The following is a 23,547-nucleotide window of genomic DNA, read 5'->3' as shown; positions in this document are numbered from 1 at the left end:
AGTACCAGCTCTCTCCTCCAACTCCAGCATTGCTTGTCCCTCTCCTGCACCTGTCAAAGCTCAGGGCACCAACCTCCCAGCCCCGAGGGAGGACTGAGGAAGAGGGCAAGGGACAAGCTGTCAGCCGCCCGGCTGTCTGGCACAGCCCAGCTGGAAGCTCAGGCTCATTGCCTCTCCATGTCTTTTCAAGTCACATCCATCAACATCCTTTTTTCACCCTTGTCAGGTTCCTGGCCCCCACCTCCACCCTCAGCCCACCCTCGGATTGGTCTGCTTTCCTCGAACAAATGTTTTATTTCTCGCGTTGATGGATATCTTGGCACTGACTGCAGCCCAGGCCACACGCTGGATTGAACACCATTCCCATTTAATTTGAGGGGTACTCATTTTTCTCTTGCAAATATGGTGTTTAGATGGTTCAGGTTCCTTCCTATCCCTGCTCATGGTGCTGTTAGACATTTTGGTCCATGAGAGAAGTGTTAGAAAGGGCTGGAAGAGAATAGAATTCCTCCCTTAGAGTGCAAAGAGGGCACAGCAGGAAAGGCCTGTGTGACCCTGGGGAGAAAACGAAGAGCCTTCGTGTTGTATTCCACAGGAGCTGCAAACTCAGACACCTTCAGGGCTGGACAGATTAGACAGATGTGGAAAACTAGCCTTTGTACAATAACAGGGAGGGTGGGGCATAGGGGAAGTGGCGTGCCTTCAAAGGGCTTTCAAATTCAATGTGAAAAAGAATCGCTATTCAAGAAAAACCATCCACAGACCACTTTACAGAGGCTGTGTGTGTGCAGTTCCTGGAGAGCAGCAAGTATCTGGCTTAGAGTGACAGACACCTGGCTGTCTGTCCTCAACTCTGCCACTTACTAGCTGCCTGGCTTCACCTTCTAAGAACCCACCTCCCGGTTATGAAAGGGAAATTATATGACTCACAGCACTGTTGGGAGGTTGCAGGAACTTGTCTGTAGGGAGCCTAGGAAGATGCCTGGCTCATAGGGGAGCAAATAAGTGTTGGGTCCCTTTGCTCTGAAGTCTCAAAGAGACTTCACTTTCACTACGCAGACAACAGTAGTGGAGGACCCATTCTCCAACAAGCCAGGCAAATGGACCTGCATCGAGTTGTGACAACAGGTACTCTGGGAACGTCTGGTCAGTGAAGGAGCCTCACTGGTGTCTAATAATCCTCAGTGAAAAATTCTTTCTCAAGTAAGAAATCTTGGAAATAGATAGGGAGTCAGTATCATTCATTCACTCACAAACTCTTACTTAGCACCGAGCAGGTATGAAACACTGTGACTTCTGATTATAAATCAATAAAAATGTTAGAAAAAAAGGTAAAAAAAAAGACTTGAATAAATGCAGATATATACTCTGAAAAACAAACAAAACAAAACAAAACAAAAAAACACGGTGACTTCTGCTTTGCTGCTTCTGGGTTTTAACTTCCAGCCCCAGAGCTTATTACAAGCAGTTCAGATTGATGCTCTGATTTCACTCAGCTCACGGAAGTACACAAGGAATATCTTTTCCTTACCCAGCCATAAATATTGATCAGATGACTTTTTAAATCATCTAATTGCTAATTGCGCATCTGCTTAGCAATGTCCAATATTCCCTCAAAGCAGCTGCACAGGATCCTGAACTGTAATTTTCCTAACATACCCGTCAACATTCACGCCCTGCTCTAAACCACCTACAGAAACGTTCGAGGCACTTAAAACCACAGCTGGTTTTCAGCACTCACACTGTAATTCGCCAATTACCAAGGCTTAAAAAATCATTCCAGGGTGGACCAGGAATTATGTAAACCACAGATATAACAGTGATTATACCTGGCCCTTCTGGGTGGCTCTCACCTCAGCCACAGGAATCACTCTGCAAATACTAATTAGTTGCATTCATTCGAGGATGCCCCGTGTGGAATGTGACAGTCGCTGGAAACTGGAAGATGTGAACACAAGGCGGGCCGGTTTTGAGGGTGGTAAAAGAATTTACCAAAGGCCACAAGGAAAGTTTAGGGAAGTTTAATAGATAGGCTGCTACAAACAGCCAGCCACACAGAAGAGGGGGTGCTTGTATGAGCAGCAAGGGTGGCCCTGCAGGGCCTTTTACTGGAGGGGGGGGCTATGAACACAAGGAGCAGGAAGCAGCATAATCAAATTGTGACCTGATTAGTTGTAAGATCTGCCAGGGGCTTCTCTGAATTAATAGGGTTTGTGACTCTGATAAGGGCAGGATGTGTGGCCTGTCCCCCTAGGGTATGGTGAGCCTGGCTATTTCCTGGGGCAGTTAGTTTTGTTTAAGAGAAGATGTTTTTCTCTTGCAGAAATACAGGTATGTGGTGGGTACTGCAGTGGGGAGTGGGGGTAGGGGTTTTCTAAATTTAAAGCGGCTTCAGAGAGCGCCAGCCAGTTCCACGAGCATCAACCGCTAACTATTGTTTCAAAGACATTATAAACCCACAGAAATGTTTAAATAGGATACTCATTTTGTATTGCTCACAGCCAGCACCTATTAAACTGCCAAGAACTTATCTGGTGCTCAATAAATACTTGTTCAATTTAATTAGCTGGTTAATCTGAATATTAGCTATAACACATCCAATTCAGAAAACCACAAACATTTAATGAACACAAACGGTAAGCCAAGCTCTTGAGAAATAATAATGAATAAAGCATAGCCCCTGGTCCCAGGGAGCCGACTATGGCATGGGGAAGACAAAAAAACAACAATAATAATTCCATTATAAAATTTAAATTCTATAATGGGATAAAAGCCAAGCACCGTGGGAACCTTAGTGATGATTATGTTTGAATAGCAATGTGTGCGTTGTGGGATTGGAAGGTAAAAATGCAAAGGATAGGATTAACAGAAGAGAAGATATTTCAGCCATTCTTCATGGGAGGACTCAGGCAGCACTAGAGGAGCATAAGTAGTTTCAGGCAAAGTAAAACTGTGGTTGGGGGGAGTGGGAGGAGGGCTCTACAAAGGGGAAGCACAGAGTAATTTTAGGGTGATAGGATTATCCTTTATGGAACTGGGATAGATACATTTTTCTGTGCATTTGTAGAAACCTATAGAAACCTCACATCACAAAGAGTGAATTTCAATGTATGCAGATTTAAAAAAAAAAAATCAACCAGTAGATGAGGGGATCCCAGGATGAAACACAGACTGTGACAAAATAACCAAAATGTTTTACAGATATGTGAAGGGGTTTGGAGAAAGAATCACTCATCTAAATTACTTTGGAAAATGTAAGGCAAAAGACAACTAGAAGTCTACATAAATATGGTACTCTAGTTAGTAAAGATGTTTCTCACTGGGTTATAGGTTAAAAAAATTCTGAAACTGTTTCACATGTGTACTGGGATTGAATTAATAAGTAAACAGATGGTGAGTCGTGGGAGCCAGGTTTATCACTATCAATGAGGGAAATCATAGACAAGCAGGGGGGAAAGGCTTGAATACATGACCAGGTGCTATACTCTGAGACATTAATGTGAACTCCCTTTCAGCTTAATACAGACACAGGTGGGCTGAAATCATTATGCATGCATGTGTTAGTATACACACATGTAATTCCTGGCTCTGTCAGCTGGGAGGGCCTAGAAGCAACGACATCCCAGTAGCAATAAGCACATGGTGTACCCATATCTTGGTTTTTAACACCATTCCCCAATAATAAGAACCAGGGTTCCTTGGAATATGGCTGATTCTGAGGCCAGGGCAGGGAAGACACAAGATAAGCCCAGAACATCTTGTAGTCCCCAAAAGATAAAGTTCTCAAAAAACAAAAGGATAGGGCCATAAAAATAAATAAATAAATAAATAAAGATTGTAGGAGCCAATTTGAACGACTCTCAGTGGTCACAGCTGTAATAATTTGAGAAAGAAAATAGTGTAGTATTGGATGTTAACCCAAAGTATACAATAAACATTCTTAAGTCCATACTGATATAAATAAATAACCTAATAAATAAATGTGACCTCATAGACAAGTGTTCCTCACAGAAGAATTCCAAGTAACTTATATAGATACTTCCCCTTCCAGGAAAAGGACCTTCACCTCCCATACACACACACACACACAGGTTGAGTGTGTGACTCACTTAGTGACATGCATTTAAGAACACAGGGAAAAAATTTTTTAAAATTTAAAAAACTTTTTATAAAGGGGAAAAATAAAAGTAATTTTACAGTGAAGACATTTGGAAAACCCCTAAACAGATGATCCAGGTTATGAGCATATACCTTTGACGTGATGAAAATGCCACTTCACCTCTGTAGTCTTTCTCCCCGAAACCCATAACATCAGCCTAATCATGAGAAAAACATCAGACAAACCCGAATAGAGAGAATTCTACAGAATATCCAGCAGCATTCCTCAAAACTGTCAAGGTTATCAAAAACAAGACTTGGAAAAACTGTTGCAGACCAGAGGAGACCAAGGAGAGACGACAATTAATATAATGTGATATTTTGGATGAAATCCTGGAAAAGAAAGAAGACATTAGTGGGAGGAAAACAAAAAATCTACTGAAATCCAATAAAGTCTAATGTTTAGTTAATAGTCTCAAGCCAATGTTGGTTTCAACAAGGGGGCAAATCAGGCAAGTAGTTATAGAAATGAGGGTATATGGATTAGAGATGCTCTGAGCTACAGAACTTGATGTGTAATCAGATAGGCTAATTAGATTAGTCTAGAAGAACGAGAGAAGTCAAAGATTTCTGAGTATTTTTACCTTAAATAACTGAAAGGATGGCTATGCTTTTTGGGAACACAGAGTTTCTGCATTTGGGAGACATTCCTACATATATATATTCAAGGGAAGGAATTTCCCAAACTTGGTTTTACAGTGCAAAATGCCTTTATATTGAATCTGGCTCTTGGAAACAAGCCAAATGGGGGATATGGCAGAAGGTTAAGGGGACAAGTCATGAACGTGGTTGGAGCCTGCGGAGTATGGAGTACCTCTAACAGATCCAGGTGCAAACACACAGCTGAACTCCAGACCTGACCTCAAGGGTGGTGGGGGTTGGGTAGGAAGCAAGTGCTGTCCAATGGAGTCCATATTAAAAATGCCCTGGAATAGTAGTCTCCCCATTTCTACACTCAGTTCAAAACCATTTTCAACATGATGATAGATTTCTCTCAACACAAAGCTCTTTTTAAAAATTATTACATGACATTCAAGAAATAGGTTTCCATCCACCTCTCATTTCAGCTTTGAAATCCAAATGTGCTCCCTCCAAATGAACTTGACATGCCCAAGGTCAAATTGACAGCATGGGCTATGGTGTTAAGATCTTATAATTACTCTTAAGTGATAGCTAAGCAAAGTCGTGCAGTATAAGTTAGTGTAAACATGAAAACTAATTAGAAATCATTTGAAGAGGCAATATGACATGGTGATTAAGAAGACAGACAGTCACTGACAGATGACAAACAGAACTAGGTATGGATCTTGGTTTCAACGCTTGACTAGCAGTGTAATCTTGGGCAATTTAACAAACCTCTTAAGCCTCCATTTCTTCATCTGTAAAATGATATTTTAAAAAATGGTGTCTAGATACAGTGCCCCACAATAGGATAATCATGAGAAATGAATGACATGCTTGGCACATACTAAGTCCTTGAATAAAGGTTAATTCATAGTGGTAACAGTATAGTAATAGCAGTAGTAATGTTTGTTACTTAGTTTCATGGGTAGCGTAATTCTGCATCATAACTAAGTTTCTTGAATTATTGTAGAAATGTTTTTAGTTATATAGTCACTCATCAACTTGCCAAGACTGTGTCATATTTTACAGTAAATGAGTAATAAAACATTGGATCAATTCATTTTGTCACCAGTTTACGACTTTAGGAAAAAGGAGGCTGGTTTAAAAGAGGGGAAATAAACGTGAGTCTGTTATGTCTTTTTATTTATAGTTTTTTCAGGTGGTTGGCATTTTTAAATCCTCATTTTAAGAGGAAAAGTCAGTCTCACAGCTGTGATTTTTCCCATCTTTGTAGAAAAACATGTCTTTCCTAACACCTGGAAGGACTCCAGAAGGAAGCTAAGGTGATATCCATTGTGATGTCACAGACTTTCTGCAAAAACTTGATGAATGTGCCAGGCCAAACAGAAATGAATGTTGTAAGCAAGATTACAAGGTTCGTTAAAACATCAGCAAAAACAAATCCCACCTATTTAAGGGATGACATTTGATGGAAGCACAATGGAATTAGCTCTCTTTGTAACAAAAATTTAAGGGCGGTTACCTTGTAAGAAAAGAAAGAAAGTGCAATTAATTAACGCCAGTAGTGGTTGACCATAATGGAAGAGACACAACGCGCCACCATTCAGCTCATTTGTTCGATGCAGAAGACACTTCTCATGCAAATACACCCATTTTATTTTAGGTTATTAGTTAGGTGATGGATTGAAACCTGGAACTTTGAACATAGCAAAGAATATTTTCTTCAAGTCCTTTTCACACATACCCAGCATGGTGTCCTGCACTTTGTGGGCAGCTAAGAACTGTTGATAATTTTGATTTTGCAATGAGTAATTAGAAGAGAAATTAATTCTAAATATGGAGTGTCAACAAGTAATTTTAAATATTGTAATTGATTTCAGAGACAGAGGACAAAACAAAGCGGGGATTAAAAGCCACTCAATAGCTGTGAAGTCATGGGTGCCTGAGTCTCAGGTTTGTTATCCACAAAGTGGGGATATAATGACGGGCTACCCAATACACCCGTTCTGACCATGAGGTGAGAGGACAGCTGTCACACTCTCAGGACACAGCCTGCAAAGATGTCAGATACCCACAACTAGTCCTCTGTCATATTAGTCCCCTTTGTAAATAATTAGCAAACACCTCTCAGTGGCTGCACTCAGTGGGAGGTATAATTTCTCCTCTACTCTTGCAGGGTCTCTGGCTGGACCTAAGAATTAAATTAACATAAAACAAATCAATAGGAGAAAAGCATCCAAATTTTATTTTGTAATTCTCACATATCCACGGAGGCTTCACAAGAAAAATAAAGACCCAAAGAAGCAGTGAGGGCCCAAGCTGACACACTAGGTTGAAAAAGAGTAGTAAACGGTGAAAATGTGACAAGACAAAGGTGTGCGGGCTAGCACAGTTAATCGCGGAAAAGAAATTAGGAATACAAAGGCTAGTTTAACAACATCTGTACAGATTTCTCTCTGCCTTGATTCCCCGCCTCTGGTCATAAGAATGTTTCTTTCCTGCTGGTACAAGGAGGGCAATTTGCATGGCGGTGGTAGGTTTTATCTCCTGCTTTCAAGAAGAGAAAGGAAGGTCTAAGTGCCCTTCCTGCATCCCCTGTTCTTCAAATTGCCTTTAACTTAAAGTACTCAATGTGAGCCAGTGGCGTATTTTGGGGTGACATATTCTGACATCCTACACAGCCTTTGCTCACTTAGGACACAACCCAAGTCAAAGGCAATAAATAAGAACTGCCTTGGGAGGTGGGAACCCTTATTACACCTACCTCACTGATGAGAGAACTGAGATGTAGAGATGCTGACTTGCCCAAGGGTGCACAGAGCCAGAACTTGAACCCAACTCCCGTTGATTTAAGAGCAACTCTTCACACTATTCAATGACTGCCTCTCTCAGAGGGGCATGAAGGTCACCAGAATATACGCTCCCCACTGTTGCCAGAGCTGGCATCAGACACTTGCTCAAAACCTGACAACCCCACACTTTTAACAGGATGGACATAAATCTTTAAGGCACAAAGTACAGAAATAAGAAAGGAAGTTATACAAGAGATAGACAAAAACCAGATGGAACCAAGATGGCAACGACACTGACCTCCAACAGACCCTGAGTCTCATTATACACTGATTTTACTACATTTACATATTAAATGACACACCCACCAATGCCCTTGACTGAAAGTCAAGGACCAAAAAGGATCAAAAGAAGGCATGCCCCACTCCCTCAGAAAGCCCTGCCCCTTCCCAGTAGACTAATACACATCCCTCCCCTCCTCTCTTTGTCTTTATTCTTTAAAATCAAATCCTTCTAACCACCTGGGCAAGCTGATCTGCAAACTAAGTTCCTTCTCCTCCATTCCTTGACCACTGAGTAAAGCTTGCATTGCATCAGTCTCAGCTTGGGTTTTGCTATTTGGCTACATGAACTCAAATGGAAAAAGAACCTTTCCCAGTGGAGGCAGAGGGCTTTGGCTCAGCTAGGGCCCAAGCAAGGGTCCATATGACTTAATTCAGCAACGGAACCACCCACAAAACTTCCAAAGCAGTGAAGAAGGGGTGAACTTGGGAAGGCATTTCAGAACCCTCTCCATGAACCCCCTTTTCACAAAAGCAGCTGATATGATCCCGATGGGATCAAAGACTCCCAACTCCAAAGATTAAATGGCCCTCAACCCTGAAGATGCACAGACAGCCACTATTCTGAAGCTGCTAAGACCAAGGCGGAGAGGGTCTGCCCAGGAGAAAAGCGCAGGGGCCACCTGGGACTCAGCCCACCCCCAGCCTAAAGATGGACGGAAGGCTCTCATTTCACGCTGGAACAGTTATTATCATACATGAGTTTCCTTAAAGATTTTTCTCAAACCATATTTTTATCTGGTTACAAAAGTAATATATATTCAGTACAATAGACTTGGAAAACATACGAGTAAAGGGAAGAACACAAGTCACTTGCAATACCACTACCAGACACAACCACACTTAACAGTCTGATGCACTAATTTGTTTTATGCAAATATGCATATTTTAAGAACATGAAAAGGACACCATTCTGCTCTTGCTACTCTGTAATCTGCTTTTCAGGTAATATTTCATCCACCTTTTCCCAAAGCATGAGTGTTCCCCTCTGAGGCCACTGATGGCTCGTTTCATGGCTGCAGGCGTGGTACCCTCCTTTGTGCATTTATTACAACTTATCCAAACAGTCTCCAATTCTGAGATGTCAAGGTGGTTTCTAGCTTATTACTACTACAAACCATGCTTTTTGTACAAACATATTTAGCCCAGTCATGATGATCTCCCTGGAATAAACTCCTCAATGTTAACTGTTGGGCCAAATCACATGCCTATTGTCAAGGCTTTTGAAGAACATTGACAAAATGACCTCCACAAAGGATGCTACTCCCACTATCAATGTATGAGGATGCTGTCTTCAAAAACAAAGAACAAAAGCCTGCTCAACATACACCAGAAACTAACACAACATTGTAAATCAACTATACTTCAATTTAAAAAACACCTGCTCAATTGTTGAATGCAAGCAGTTCTGCTGATACCTTGTATAGTCAAAATACAACTAAATAAGAGTAAGAACAAGTTTATTCTGTCCTCTCTACAAGGCTTGCTCTCCTTGCAGGAACTCCCCATTCTCCTCTCATCCTCAGTGCTTGGAGAGCACAGCCTTAACTCTATCAGCAGTTTATCCTGGAAACAATGGTGCCCATTTCCTATACCTCCCTGGATACAGCTGAGGTAATCCATTGGCCAGATTCTATCTAACTTTGTAAATTCTCAACCATTTCCTATACCTCCCTGGATACAGCTGAGGTAATCCATTGGCCAGATTCTATCTAACTTTGTAAATTCTCAACCTTTAAAAGACAGGATTGCTTTCTGGGTTGCTGACTCAAGGGAACATTCCTTTGAAGGTAAAAGATCTATCAATATATAAAAGAACTGTACATCTGGGCAAATCACCCATCAACTCAGATAATCTGTCTTCCTGGAAAACTACATAACACTATTTAAAGTTCACTTCTAAAATCCCAAACAGGTTTGACCTGTTTGGGTTCCCTGAGTCATAAGAAAGTCTCATTGATCCTGAAAACCTAAAAAACCTGGGATCATAGTAAGGAAAGATTGGAAGCTCCTTATAAAATAAGTTGTTATTGGAGCTCAGGGTCAATTCAGTTCCAGTCTGCTGGAGAAAAGCTAATTTATGGCAGAAAACTACGATTAATCTTAGAATAAACAATATTATGACTCAAGTGAGTTATGAGTTACTGGATAGGAAACACATTTAGCAGAACATGACTTATTCAGACATGTAATTCGTTCCTTAGCACGGTAAAGTTAAGTGTGGCAAAAATGCCAGAAACAGCTTTGCAATTGGAATATGCAATTTAAAATAAGTAAAGATTACTCCCAGGTAGTTTATTGCTTTAACTACACCCAGGCATGTCCCTGTAGCAGACAGCATAATGACTCTCATTTCATTTTTGGTTTGTGCCAAATATCTTCAGTTAGTTTTGCTTTATTGGCTTCGTGCAATTTATTGCAGCACTAGAATGCGATTGTAATGCTACTAGTATTTTAGTTTTATCTTCCACTGGTAATTTTTCTTCTTTATGGTGACTATACTGTCTGCATTAATACAAGCCATAGAAATTACGCAGTGTGGATCCTTGTTTTCGGCAGCTCCTTTTCTCACGAAGAGCAGAACCATAAGGGCATGAGAGCCAACTCCCATAACATGGGGGTAGGCAAGTATGCACCAGGGGAGAAGCAACAACGTAAATAACACTATTCACAACTCAATAAAGTGATTGATTTGACTAAGAATTACTAGAAAGCCTAATTTTCCCATTGATTCAAAAAGAGGTGAAATGTCCTTTAAAATCTTCTGTTTGTAACTATTCTTCAAATAAGTCCCTGGAATGCAGACCCAGTGTTCAAGGTGGTAGCTTTTGGAGGAGTCTAGAACCCTTCAGACACTCTTTGAAAATATATTTAGTTAGCCTGGTTTGTAGTCATTGATTTGACCAACTTCACAACATCACTGTAATCTGCTAAGGAATTATTTAACTATTTCCAATTTCCTGAAAGTTGGCTAAGTCACGTGCCAAGTATGATATTAATTATAGTTAGACCAGATCAAAAATCTACAGCATTACCATAGTGGTGGTTTTGCGGGACGGGAAGAAAGAGGATTGGATCTTCCAGCCCTGAGAGCTCCTTATTCTGGTCACCTTTGCAGAGCTGTCCAAGAAAGGAAACAACTAAGTCAGATTAGTCATTCAGGCTTGGCTGAAAATACATTTCTCCACCATTTCCTTGCATCCGGCCTGTGTATTGTTGCAAACAATTTATCCCATAGACTAAGGCATCCCACAGACTCTTCAACAGTCTCTTGTTAAAATCCAGGATTCCAGGGAGAGGTAGCACACAAACTGTGACCAGTCACTGCTTCTGAATAACATGAGTTTGTTAAACTGATACATAAGACAACAGAGACATAGCAGAATAGCATACGGGATGGTTATATTTTGATGGAGACAGGGAAAGTTCTGCACACAATGATCTTAGCTGGCACATTGCAGTAGGGGCCCAGTGGCAGTCAGGAAACAGCCTGGAATAATGGGCACCAGTGGACAGGAGTACCAGGAGGGCACAGAAAGTGAAAATAAAAAGGCTTCATAAAAAACTAAAAGTAATGAAGAATAATAACAAGTGTTGGCAACTACGTGAAGAAATTGAAATCTTCAACCCTTACTGGTAGGAATGTAAAATGGTATAGCCGTTGTGGAAAACAGTCTGGCGGTTCCTCAGAAAGACCAAGCAACCCCGTCCCTAAATATATACCCAAGAGAACTGAAAACATGTTCACACCAAAGCTTCTACATGAGTGTTCATAGCAGTGTTATTCATAATAGCTAAAAAGTAGAAACAACCCATTCAGCTAATGAATGGATAACCAAATGTAATCCTTCCATACAATGGAATATTATTTAGCAACAAAAAGGAGTGAAGCACTGACACACACTACAACATGGATTAAACTTGAAATCATTATGCTAAGTAAAAGAAGCTAGTCACAAAAGACCGTCTACTGCAGGATTCCATTTATATGAAATGACCAGAGCTGCAAACCCATAGATGCAGAGTAAATTAGTAGTTGCCTAGGGTTGGGGGCTATGGCAGGTGGAGAGTGTCTGCTAACAGGCATGAGGTTTTTTTGGGGGGACTGAAAATGTTCTAAAATTAGATTATGGTGATGATAGCATGACCCTGTGAATATACTAGAGAACACTGATTTGTACACTTTAAATGAATAAATTAAATGCTATATATAGTATATCTCAATAAAGCTGTTTAAAAAACTAATTATACCTGGAGTTGACCCAAGTTCCTCATTCAGTCCTGTTACCCATATTTCTAATTAACTTCTAACTTATTCTGAAAGAGCATATAAATGGAAAACCTACTCATGAAAAATATAAAGAATGTGAACCCCAAATCGAATAGATTTGAATCTGAGCTTCGTGAACACTTTCTGGATGCCTGAGTTTGACAGTTTGCCTGGATCATGATGGTTCGCTCTTGCCGTGACCGAACACTGAGTACAAGCTCCCCAGCCTATTTGCCATCCTATCTTGCTGTGAGGAAACAACTATGTCTTCAAAATAAATTCCAGGTTTTAAGATTTCATAAATAACATTCTGAGGCCCAAAGAATTAAAAAACAATGATAATAAAACCCAATCACTCATTAGAGGTAGGTTTTTTTAAGTGAAGTATACTAGATTCACAATGTTGTGTTAGTTTCTGGTGTACAGCACGGTGATTCAGTTATATATATATACTTTTTCATTATAGGTTATTACAAGCTACTGAATACAGTTCCCTGTACTATATAGTAGGACCTTGTGGTTTCCTTAGAGTCAGTTTCAACATACTCCTGATTGCCATCCAACACATCTGAGTCACCAGGGGAATGATGACCTGGCCTCTTAATATGAATGTTTAGGAAGAAAAAAATACAAACTTGAGAAAATTGACATCACCATTGGAAGACACAAGAAGTTACACAGAAATTCTTCATGTTCAAAGCCTCTCACAAACAACTTCATTTGCCAAAATTTTACTTTTAATGACATTTGGATTGAGCCTTAATTGATCTGGTGGCAAAGCTGCCCACAACATGACTTCTGTAAGGGACTGTAGAAAAATAAGGAAGGACCGACAACTGAGATTTCAGTCTGAAGATACGAACTCTCCATAATTCACAAACACCAGAATTTTCGACACCTGTGGAGAAAACTCATCCACAACAACACATCTCGTTATCTTTAAGACAAAGTGTAGACGTTTTACCCTAATCTTTACCAAATATTCTGTATCATAAAATTCTTTAGATTGCAGTTGGGGTACACATGGGGTAAAAAGAGTTTACCCTATCTTCAGAAATAGCTTTCTGTCATCCATCAAATGTTAGCGACTTCTTCACTTGCTGGATTTGTTCTCACAATTCCATGTCTTTCTTCTCAGCAAGCCTCTGAACCAAGCATCTTGCATGAAGAGCAAAAAAGCTTTTGGGTACAACTTGTCCACAGGTACAACTCTACACTCTGCTTCTTACATGTGATAAATCTTCTTAAGGAGTTAGTTATGAACAATGAAGACTTCATAACACATTTGTAAGTCTATCATCAGCCTTTGATTCTGTGGACAGGGACTGTCTCTGCACTAAACTTGATGATCTTGGCAAAAATCCCAGATGATTAACATTGCCTAAAACCTCTGTCATAATACTAATGCCAAAATCAGAATGGCTAGGAATGATCTTAAGCCAGATAAAATTCCATTTTTTTTAAACAGAGTAAGTCAGGGCTTTCTGAGTCCTACTTCATTTTAGCTTGTACATAGGAGGCAACTTGATTCTTATTTCAGATGCATGGGACACCTGCCCTCACATCAGAGTTAATAGGAAGATGGATGAATACACTGGGGTGAAGCTTTTCAACAGGAAGAGCCTTAAGACCCAGCTCAAACTGTAGGCTAATCACTATCAGAAAAGAGCAGCTCGAATTCAGCTATGCCAAAGAGAAATGATTGATGCAGGCAGGAATCTGTCAACGTTCAAACAGACTATAGTACAGAGTTCCACCCATCAAGTTACCACATGCCATAATCTAAGGGGGTGATTTTTAACTAATTCAGCCTGGTGAGCTACCAGAGGACTGCTTGCTTCCAAAGAGGCTTCAGCAAGGACTCCCCGCCAATCCACCTCATGTCCAGGGAGCCAGCTAGAAGCATGGCTTCCAATTTTCCTTGCCAAAATGCTCCTTTCCTGGCTCAATAATAGTACCTCCAATTAAAAAACAAAATCCCCAGTACTTCCATTAAAAAAAAAAGAGAGAGAATTATAGCGCCTCAAACAAGAACCTCTCCCAGCATTCAACATACATTCCTAGCTTCATTCTGAGGAAAATACTTTCTTGTCCACAGCCTCTCCTGTAGCTTACCACTGTGCAAACTTGAGAAAGCCCTTGCTTCGGGGCAAAAACACAGGCTTTTTACAACTACTTTCCTGAACAGAAAGGCATCTTTGTCCATGGGATTTAAATACACGTCTGTTGCTTCCCTGGACAATACAGTAGACTAGCCTTGAAAGCTGGTACACTGAAGTTAACCGCACGGTCGATCGGAAAAGGAGGGGCTTTCTGTTTGTTTGAGGGTTTGTCTGTTGTTTTATGGATTTTGGAACCTCATAAGGCTCACCAGGGGATGGAGAACCAGGTTTGAGGTTCAGCTTCCAGGAACAATGTCCAAAGTCACTCCGCAGAACCAAGTCAATAAGGACGCCGTTGACGCTGGCCCTGAGCTCTGGACACTTGGATTGGCCCCTCTGCCTCTAATACCAGGAACACCACTTTGCCACCACCGCTGAGAAAGTTCCACACCCCGGCCTACGTACAGCTCAAGGACAGCCCCCTGTTGCTCAAAGCTCACTGTCACCAGCTTTCTTAATAGTGGTCCTAGAGACTGAACCCAGGACCTAGCTGGGTTCTACCTCTGAGCCATTTCCCTCCACACCGCCCCACCAGCTGTCGCCATCTTCAATGGCGGTGTCGCTCGCAGGTCTTCCCCACCGTGTGCACCAAGCTGAAGTGTCGCACACACGCTGGGAACTCTACTCCCAAACGGCAGGTGCCAGGCTTCTGCACACAACCCCCTACAAGCAAGTGAAACCAGTCTGAGCACAAAAGAAGAAGGGATTAGACCTTAAGTGATTGTTACTGACCTTTTCCAGTCAGGCGCCAACTGGGGTCCTCCCGCCTGCTGTCGTTGGCGCCAATAGAAGGAGAAGGAGTTCGGTTCTGAAGCAAAGTCTTACTGTTTGATGGAAGAATAGAGAGGTGCGAGCTGACGCGCTGAGGTGCACGCGCTCCCAGACAGGCTGCGGACAGCCGGGCGGGGGCTGGGGGACGGCTTTATAGGGTCTCCTCAGTGGGGCGGGGAGGGGGCGGGGTCTCCGCGGGCGGGCGCAGCTGTGCTGCTCACGCTCCAGAGCACAGAGCGCGGTGCTGCGCGGCGTCTCTGCACACGGCCCGCCGCCGCCATCTTGAGCTGTGGTGTCGTGCACAGCGCTTGTGCACAGCGCTCGCCCAGCTGAGGTGTCGGCGCCGCCGCTTCCCGCTCCGGACACTGGTCTGAAGAGGCAGGTGCAAGGCTTCTGCCTGCAGCCCTGTGAGCAAGTGAAACCAGACTAAGCACAAAGAAGAACAAAAAAGGTTAGACTTTATTTTACTACTCAAGACTCTCTTGTTGTTTCCTGGGAGCTGTTAACAGGCTTTGCCGGTGACAAATCCCTCCTGTCTTTTGTCCTGCTCCTTGAGGGGCCCTGAGGGGCTGCGGTCCAACCCCAGCAGCGGCCTCCTTCCTGCTGAGTGGGGGTGTCGTCAGAGCCCCCGGCGGAGGAGGCGCAGAACTGCCCGCAGCTGCCTTCAGGGCTGTTCGCTTGTCGCCAGGCCCCAGCCGGAACTCTTCCTCTCCCTGAATGACCACCGTTTGTCTAGCCTTTTGGAAACAAAGGATGCCGGGCAGTTTAAGATACACGGCCCAGATATCAGCAAAATAATAATGGTCGCACGTCAAATGCTTCCTAAAAATGAAGGTTTCTGTGCCTTTGGCCTGTAAGCAGGTGTGCCCTGGTGATGAGGCTCACCATCATGGCCTGAGTGTCCCTGTTACACTTCTGTTGTTTTTTGAAAGAGAAACTTCTGGTCAGAGGGAGGTTCACAGAAGTAGTCAAGGGGTCCGTTGCCCCAGATTGTCTGGAGGCTGGGGCTCAGGGACCCTTTTCACTCGAGTCCCCACAGAGTGACCCCTGCAACTTCAGGGCCGAATTGGTGGTTAGGATCACTGAGTAGGGTCCATTCCACTTAGGAGTGAGCTGGTCTTGCTGGCTGCCAGTTTTCCAGGTTTGGGGGTGCACACAGTCTTCTGGCTGGAAGGGGTGGAGGGCCATGCCAGTGGGTGCAGGCAGCACCTGGTCCCCATATTCAACGAGGGCTTTTACGGTTTCTCCTACCTGGAGGAGTCAGATAATCATGCTGTACACCTTAAACTTGTGCAGCAGTGTACGCCCATTGTATCTCAATAAAAGTGGAAGAAAAAAAGTTCACTGATCTCTGCCATACATGGTCAGTCTAGTTTCAGTGTGACTATTAATAATAAACATTACACTGTTGAGTTGTTCTGTTTCAAGGAGGTCAAGGTGTCCCTTCTCTCAGGGTTGGGGAATGACTACCATCCACGAGTTCAAATGAACTTACAATTAATTTAGCCCTTGGGGCTATCCAGTTTTCTTGAGTTTCCTGACTTAGGTTGGCTAAAGCCCTTTTCAGGGTCTGATTGGATCCCCTTAATTTCCCTGACGATTGGGGTCTACAGGCTGAGTGCAAAGTCCATTTTACACCTGGGGTACTCATTAGTTCCATTGTCAATTAAGACACAAATGCTGGGCCATTGTCACTTTGTAGGGATCCTAGGAGACCAAACCTGAGGATTATTTCTTTCTATAATGCCTTAGCCAGTTTAGCTCCCATTTCATTTCTATCAAAGAATGCTTCTGTTCACCCAGAAAATGTCTCCTAGCACCAAGAGTTACCTGAAGCTGCCTGGTACTCTTGGCACTCTCAGTATAATAGCTGAATCAACCTGCCAACCTCCAGGAGATGTCCCTCTGGTCTAAACAGGCCCTGTCTGAGGGACGTCAGAGGGTGTCTGGTGTTGAGGGCGTTCATTGTACACACGGGGCAGGTCTCAACTCTCTGACTGATTTCACTTTTCATGCCAGGAGTTACCATGACCAACTAACTGTGTACAGGGCTTGCCTCCAGGAGTGAGTTCCCGGGTGAGCCTCCCTGATGGCTTGACAAGCTGCATTTGGGGAAAGAAGTATTGCCCCGTGTTCATTAACCAGCCACCCGTGGCCTCCTGGGTCTCTGTTGAAGCCCCATTTGCAGGCTTTGTCTAATTCTCCCTTTGGGTAGAGTAGGGAATAACTGGATGAATCCAGCCTTCCAGGTATAAGGGGTAATTGCCGAGTTTCTGGTTCTAAAGCCACACTTTTGGGAGTTGTGTCTGCTTTGTTGTTTCCCTGGGTTATCTCCACGTGTCCCTTTTGGGGATCCCTGCAATGAATCGCTGACACCTATCTTGGAAGCTGTAGTGCTTCTGAGATCCTCAGTATGATTAAGCCATGTTGCACCTGCTTCTTCTCTGCAGCAAGCATACCTCTCTCCTCCCAGATAGCCCCGTGTGCCTGTAAGATAGCAAACACATCAGGAATCTGTATAAACATTTAAGATCTTCCCTATCCAGAGCTCTAAGGCTCTGGTGCAGGCTATCAGCTCCACCTTTGGGGCAGAAGTCCCTGGGGGGTAGGCTTCTTCTAAGGCTTGAGTCTGGGAAGTTACTGTGTTTCCCCATCAGCCTTTTTCCTTGTCATGAAACTGCTCCCGTCTGTGAACCCTTCCTCTTCGGTGTTTAAGAGAAGCTCACTTCCAGGTCCAATGACTGGACTAGATCTTGTCTGTGCTTTCTATACAGGCTTGCTCCAGGGGCCCCATTTCTGGGGGTAACAGGGTGGCAGGATTTAGCAAGTGATGGATTTTTATGGTAGCTCCTGGGTTGTCTAAAAGCACAGCCTGAACTTGAGTTGACCTTCTAGGGGCTAGTGGTTCTTTCCCTTTCAGGTGCCTGGACCTGGTGTGGGGTCCACATGCTGATTGTCTGACCAAGCATTAGCTTTTGGCCGCCTTTAGCAGGGTTGTGGCAGCTGCTACTGCCGGTAGGCAAGGAGGCCTTTCCTTAATGGTCTGATCGAGTTGTTTAGAGAAATAATCAACCACACAAGTAAGGGGCTCTCAGTTTTTGAGCTAATACCCCAAGGGAGAGTCCCCTTCTCTCATGAAAGTAAAGGTCAAAGGGTTTAGCTAAATCTGGGAAGGCCAGGGCAGGGGCCTGAAGTAATTGCTTTTTCAATTCTTGGAAAGCTCCGTTGCACTCTTAATTCGATTTAGAAGAATCTTTATCCTTTCCTTTCAACTTTTCATACAGAGGTATGTATTAGACATGATAGTTAGGGATCCAGTTGTGGGGAAAACTCACCCATCCCCAGGAAATCCCTAAGCTTCCTTTTAGTTTTAGGAAGTGTGAGGCTGCAGGTGGCTTCTTCCCATTTTTAGGGTAGGCTTCTTTGACCTTCTGTGAGAATGAAGCCTATGTAGGTCACCCTAGTTTGTGATATCTGAGCTTTTTTCTCGGATACCTTACAGCCTTTATTGGTGAGGTGTTTCAGAGAGGTTGCAGTATTTTTGTCAGAGGCCTCCTTAGTGGGGCTGGTGATCAGAATGTTGTCTCCATCCTGGGGGAGGGTTTCTTCCCCCAGGTGTAGATCTTTTGGGTACTTAGCTAGAGTTTGACCAAAGATGGTAAGGGAAATTTTGAACCCTTGGGGCAGGACTGTCGAGCAGCATTGTTGTTTTGTTGAGTGTTCGGGTGCTGTAAATCAAAAGCAAACATTTTTTGTGACTCTGGGACAAAAGGAATACAGAAGAAGGCATCTTTTAAGTCTAACACAGAATATCAAGTCCTGGTGGACAGTAGAGTGGCCAGCAGGGTGTAGGAATTAGGGACTGCTGGATGTATATCATTGGTGGCTTCATTGACTGCCCTAAGCCCTATACCATCTGGTATTCCCCACTGGGGTTTCTTTATGGGGAAAACAGGGGTATTAACCTATTAATCAGCCAACTGGCATGGTCTAATAAGGCCCTGGCCAATTGGGTCCTGTATAACAGGAGCAAGGCCCAACAAGGACAGAGAATGGACTCTTTTCTGTTGGGCCACGTACATCTGGTTTTAGATGGACTATCATGGACTCCTAGTGCTCGTCCCACCCGTGCCTGGGCCCAGACCTCAGGATTTACTCCAGGGAGGTCAAATTGCTCTGTCTGGGGAGATTTGTTCTCAGCCATTAACAATACTGTCTTGTGCCCTTTGTCTAAAGGGACACCAGTCTCCCATTTGTCTCCCATTAGGTGAATAGTGGCCCCCAGTCTATGTAAGATATCTCTTCTAGCAGAAGCATAGGGCATTCAAGGTCATACAGGAAGGAATGGGTGAGCTTGTGTTCATCCAATTGGCACTTTAATGGCTTTATGAATGCCTGCTCTTGGGCCTTCCTAGATACTCCTATAATTTTACAACCCTTGTGACCAAGTTTGCCTGATCTTGTATTCAGAACAGAGTAAGTAGCACCAGTGTCCACTAAGAATTTGATAGTCTTTCTGCTCATGTCCAGTGTCAGCTGGAGTTCCTCAGGGGTCAGCTGAAGTGCCAGCTTAGGATCCCTCTGGCCCCATCATTCATCTGTTTGGACCGTCTGCCCGCAAGGATAGTGGCCAGGATCTGCCATTCCCATCCCCCTTTGGGGATGGTGAGGGTTTTCTCTTTTCCAGTGTCTCTCTTGTTTACATATGGCACACTGATTGGGTCCTAGTTTCCTTGGCTTGCTATCCCTCAGTGAGGACCAGGGATCTTTCACTGGAGTTGAGAGTCTCCGTGGGTGGTTAGTCCAGATTCCCGTGACAACCTGTTAAAATTGGAAGGCAACAGCCAGTAGGTGGGCTTGTCTCCAAACCTTCTTATCCTCTGACTTTTCCTCCTCTATATCTCTGTTATTAAACACCTCGACTAGGGGAGAGGTAAGGGTATCTGGTTCTATTTCCAGTTTCTGAAGTTTACACCTAATGTCGAGGGCACTTTGGGAAATGAAAAAGGACCTCAGGATTGCCTTCCCTTCCAGTGACTCAGGGTCAGTGTAACACAGGTTTGAAGGCATCCCTCAGGTGCTCTAGGAATGCCGAAGGGTTTTCAGTTGGCTCCTGATTGATTTCCATTATCTTACTCCAGTTGGCAGGTTTCATTTTTGCTACATGGATTCCCTTTAGGATTACATTTTTATAAAGGGTTCAGCCTCTGTCTTCCTCCCCATTCTCCATTGTCTCTGTGGTCTCAGTTAGGTTTGCCATCTGGGACCACTTGATTCTCGGGTCTGAAAATAGCATGACCTGTGTTGATTCTGTTACTTATCTTTGTCTGCTTCCTTTCAGGCTTTTGAAAAGACTATGGTTCTTTCTTCTGCCATTAGGAGTACATTGAGGAGGCTCTGGATGCCAGCCCAAGTGGGGTCATGGGTCAGAAGGATACCCCTAATCAGATGACCTGGAAGATTCCTTCCAAACTTTTGTCACTTCTTGTCTGTGGAGGAGTATTTGAGTAGCAATAGGTGGACACCCTCAAGGAAGGAGAAGACTAGAATAAATGGGAGATATGGCTGGAATCTACAGCTTCCCTTCTTAGTCACCATTGCTTATATGGCCCTTCTCTGTCCCATGAGCTTTTCACTCCCTCTCACCTGCCTTCGTTCATTCGGGCTGCCATAACAGAACACCATAGACTGGGTGGCTTGTACACAGTAGAAATCTATCTTTCACAGTTTTAGAGGCTGGGAAATCTGAGTTCAGGGTGCCAGCAGAGTCAGTGAGGAATTTGGTGTCTTGTGAGGACCCACTTCCTGATTCATAGACATCTGACTTTTTTGCTGTGTCTTCACATGGTGGAAGGGGCAAGGGAGCCCTCTGGGGTCTTATAAGGGCACTAATGCCGTTCTTGAAGGCTTTGCCCTCATGATCTAATCACTTCCCAAAACTTCCCCTCACCCACCCCCAAATACCATCACACCCTTTGGGATTAGGTTTCAACATATGAATTTGGAGAGGGCACAAACATTCAGCTTATAGCACTCCCCTTACTGAGGCCTGAATGTTCTAGGTGGCCAGTCATAAAAAAAGAAAAAAAAAAAGGCTGATTTTTGTCCCACCTCAGTTCCCCTAAACTGTTTCAGTCCATCTGTGCAATGAGATCCGCAGAAATGCACCATGAAAGGAATGAGGCTAATTTGGCAGAGGGTAATTTGGAGCTCAGAGCAGGAGGAAAAGAGGTTCTTCAAACATGAGGGCCACTCCACCAAAACTAGCTGGTGGAGCTAATTCAGTATTACAGCACAGACACAGGATGCCAAAAATAACCACTTACCTTAGTCCTGATCCCTTCCAGCTACTTATGGATGCTGAGGGTCAGCAGATTAAACCCTGTGCCCTTCACCTGTCAGGCATCAGGGGTTGCCTGAAGGTTTGGCCTTTAGTGGCTTTGTGTCTCTCCTTTATATGCTGTTGCCTTCTCAGCTGTGGATTTGAGTGATGAGTTTCTCTTATGAAGTCAGGGCATATACCTTATTACAAGGACTTCAGACCCCGTATTCAATTTGTCAACCCAAATGATACAGCCCCTGAACTTGTTTGGAAAACATTTTACAAAAATTAAATTACACTCTTGCCATCTCCCTCCCAGTCTCTAGGGGAAATGAAAGCAACCTAGTTTAGCAGTCTTTGTGTGTTCATTTTTGGTTGCACTGCTCGATGCTGAAATGGGCTCCAGCTGGGGAGCTGCTCTCATTCAGTGAAAATTTATTGTTTATTTCATTTTGTGTTTTTTTGCTGTCTCCATTATTGTATGGTAAACATTTTTCCACCAGCATCGCTCCAAGCCTAGAGAATGCACCATTTAAGTTTCAGAGTCACACCTGTTTTCTATTAGTTGTTGTCCGTTATTTTAATTCTCTGCCTATTGTGTGTGTTCTGAAAATGTACGTAAATCAATGTCTTCATTCAAAAATGAGACCCTGAGTAGCATTTCACAAGTAAAATTTGTATTATCCATATCAAATGTAATGAAGACTTCCAGTGAATAACTCTTGATTATCAGGTGCACACATCACAGGAATCCAAGAAGTGGAATAATTAGGAGCAACAAGAAGGTTTCCAAACCACAGATTTCACAGAGCAACCATGCTAAGTGATTGGGTAACAGAATAAGGGTGCTTCAAAAGTGCTCTCTGGAGAGTGAATGTGAATGATGCATTTAATGGAAAATAATCAGAAACATGCTTTTGATAGAAAAAGAGGAAAGGAGAGAAGAAGGGGTCAAGAGATCCTGCTTCCAGTCCTATCTCTATGAGTAACCAGTTTGATGAGCTACTGCCTCTTCTGGAACCCTCCCCCTCCCCACTTCTTTTTCTGTGAATATGAGAGAGTTCCATTTGCCCATTTCAGATGAAAGAACACATCTGCAAAAAATGTCAAACCGTTGAAGACTACATTCATGCAGTCTCCCATACGTCTATATCGGTGTGATGTTTATTTTGTTAAAATAGATATTTGAACTAAGTGAGTCTATTTGACAAAAATAGCTAATTTATTTTTCCTTAAAGAAGTCAGAATCCATTGAAGTAAACAGCAAACACTCATGTAGTTATCCTCAGCTAGGCTCCTCATCAGAACCAGAGAGCACAGAAACTGATTTGAGTGACTCTTTTTTTTCTCAATTCTTCCAAGAGTGGAATATAAGTAGTACCTTTCTAGATGACCAGAAGAGATTTTAATTTTTGTATACAGTGGATGTCTTAGGGCATTTAGTAATTAATTCTCTGTTAGTGCCCTGGTTCTCATAGTTCTTCAATAAATGTTAGAATATAGCTTTGAATTTTTTAACCTTTTTTTGAGTGTATAGACCAGAGCTTCTCAACCTTTTTTATAGTCAGAGCACACATAGAAAGGGATGACTTTGCATGGGACACTGTGGGAAGCAGAGTACGTTGCCTGTGGCCAGAGGTCATGGGTCTAGGCACAGCATGGACCCCCAGGCCATACCTGGATGTCCAAGGACCTAAGGGATCAATATCTTGGTACATCAACAACCTTCACGCAGGATGCAGGTGCTTAGGCACATAGGTTAGGAATCTCTGTTATAGGCTGAAAGTGGGTGCAGCACACACCAAGAGAGAAAGTCTAGATTTTCCTGGAAAACATGGATGGAATGGTCAGGAAAGTTTCATTTGAGCCATGTGATATGCTGTGATCTCTTTACAGGGCTCTGCTTTGGGACATTTTGATTCGCTTCTACTTGCAGGTAAAATGTCCCCTAAAGACCCAGGTGAATATTGTCTACTTGGACCTGGTTCTGCTATACCCCACAGAATGGGTTAGAAGAATGTGCCTGCCCCTTGGGCCCCTACAGGATTAGTGCTGCTTTTCCCAGAGAGTGTGGTCCTGGGTGCAGAATCTACTGCCTATATTTTCTCTATGCATGTGCATTGAGAGCAATGTCACTGATCCAAGTCT

The 23,547-nt window shown here is 43.2% G+C and overlaps 2 long non-coding RNA genes across 3 annotated transcripts in view; one reads left to right on the top strand and one right to left on the bottom strand.

Annotated features, from left to right (window-relative positions):
• The window catches only part of LOC140686966 (uncharacterized), a 93,807-nt gene extending 78,633 nt beyond the window's left edge, over positions 1-15,174 (bottom strand). Inside the window, exons 1-2 of the long non-coding RNA XR_012060973.1 lie at positions 15,039-15,174; positions 10,910-10,994 (exon numbers count right to left, since the gene is read on the bottom strand). This is a non-coding gene — a long non-coding RNA (uncharacterized lncRNA). The remainder of the gene's footprint in view (positions 1-10,909; positions 10,995-15,038) is intronic.
• Positions 15,175-15,362: 188 nt separating this feature from the next.
• Positions 15,363-23,547, top strand: part of LOC140687124 (uncharacterized) — a 115,695-nt gene continuing 107,510 nt past the window's right edge. For both annotated transcript variants that reach the window (XR_012061242.1, XR_012061240.1), the window contains exon 1: positions 15,363-15,528. This is a non-coding gene — a long non-coding RNA (uncharacterized lncRNA). The remainder of the gene's footprint in view (positions 15,529-23,547) is intronic.

The sequence above is a fragment of the Vicugna pacos genome, chromosome 18, assembly GCF_048564905.1.
Source record: "Vicugna pacos chromosome 18, VicPac4, whole genome shotgun sequence".
Taxonomy (NCBI): Eukaryota; Metazoa; Chordata; class Mammalia; order Artiodactyla; family Camelidae; genus Vicugna; species Vicugna pacos.
The sequence above is the reverse complement of the archived record's forward strand: the minus strand, read 5'-3'. Positions and strand labels throughout refer to the sequence as shown.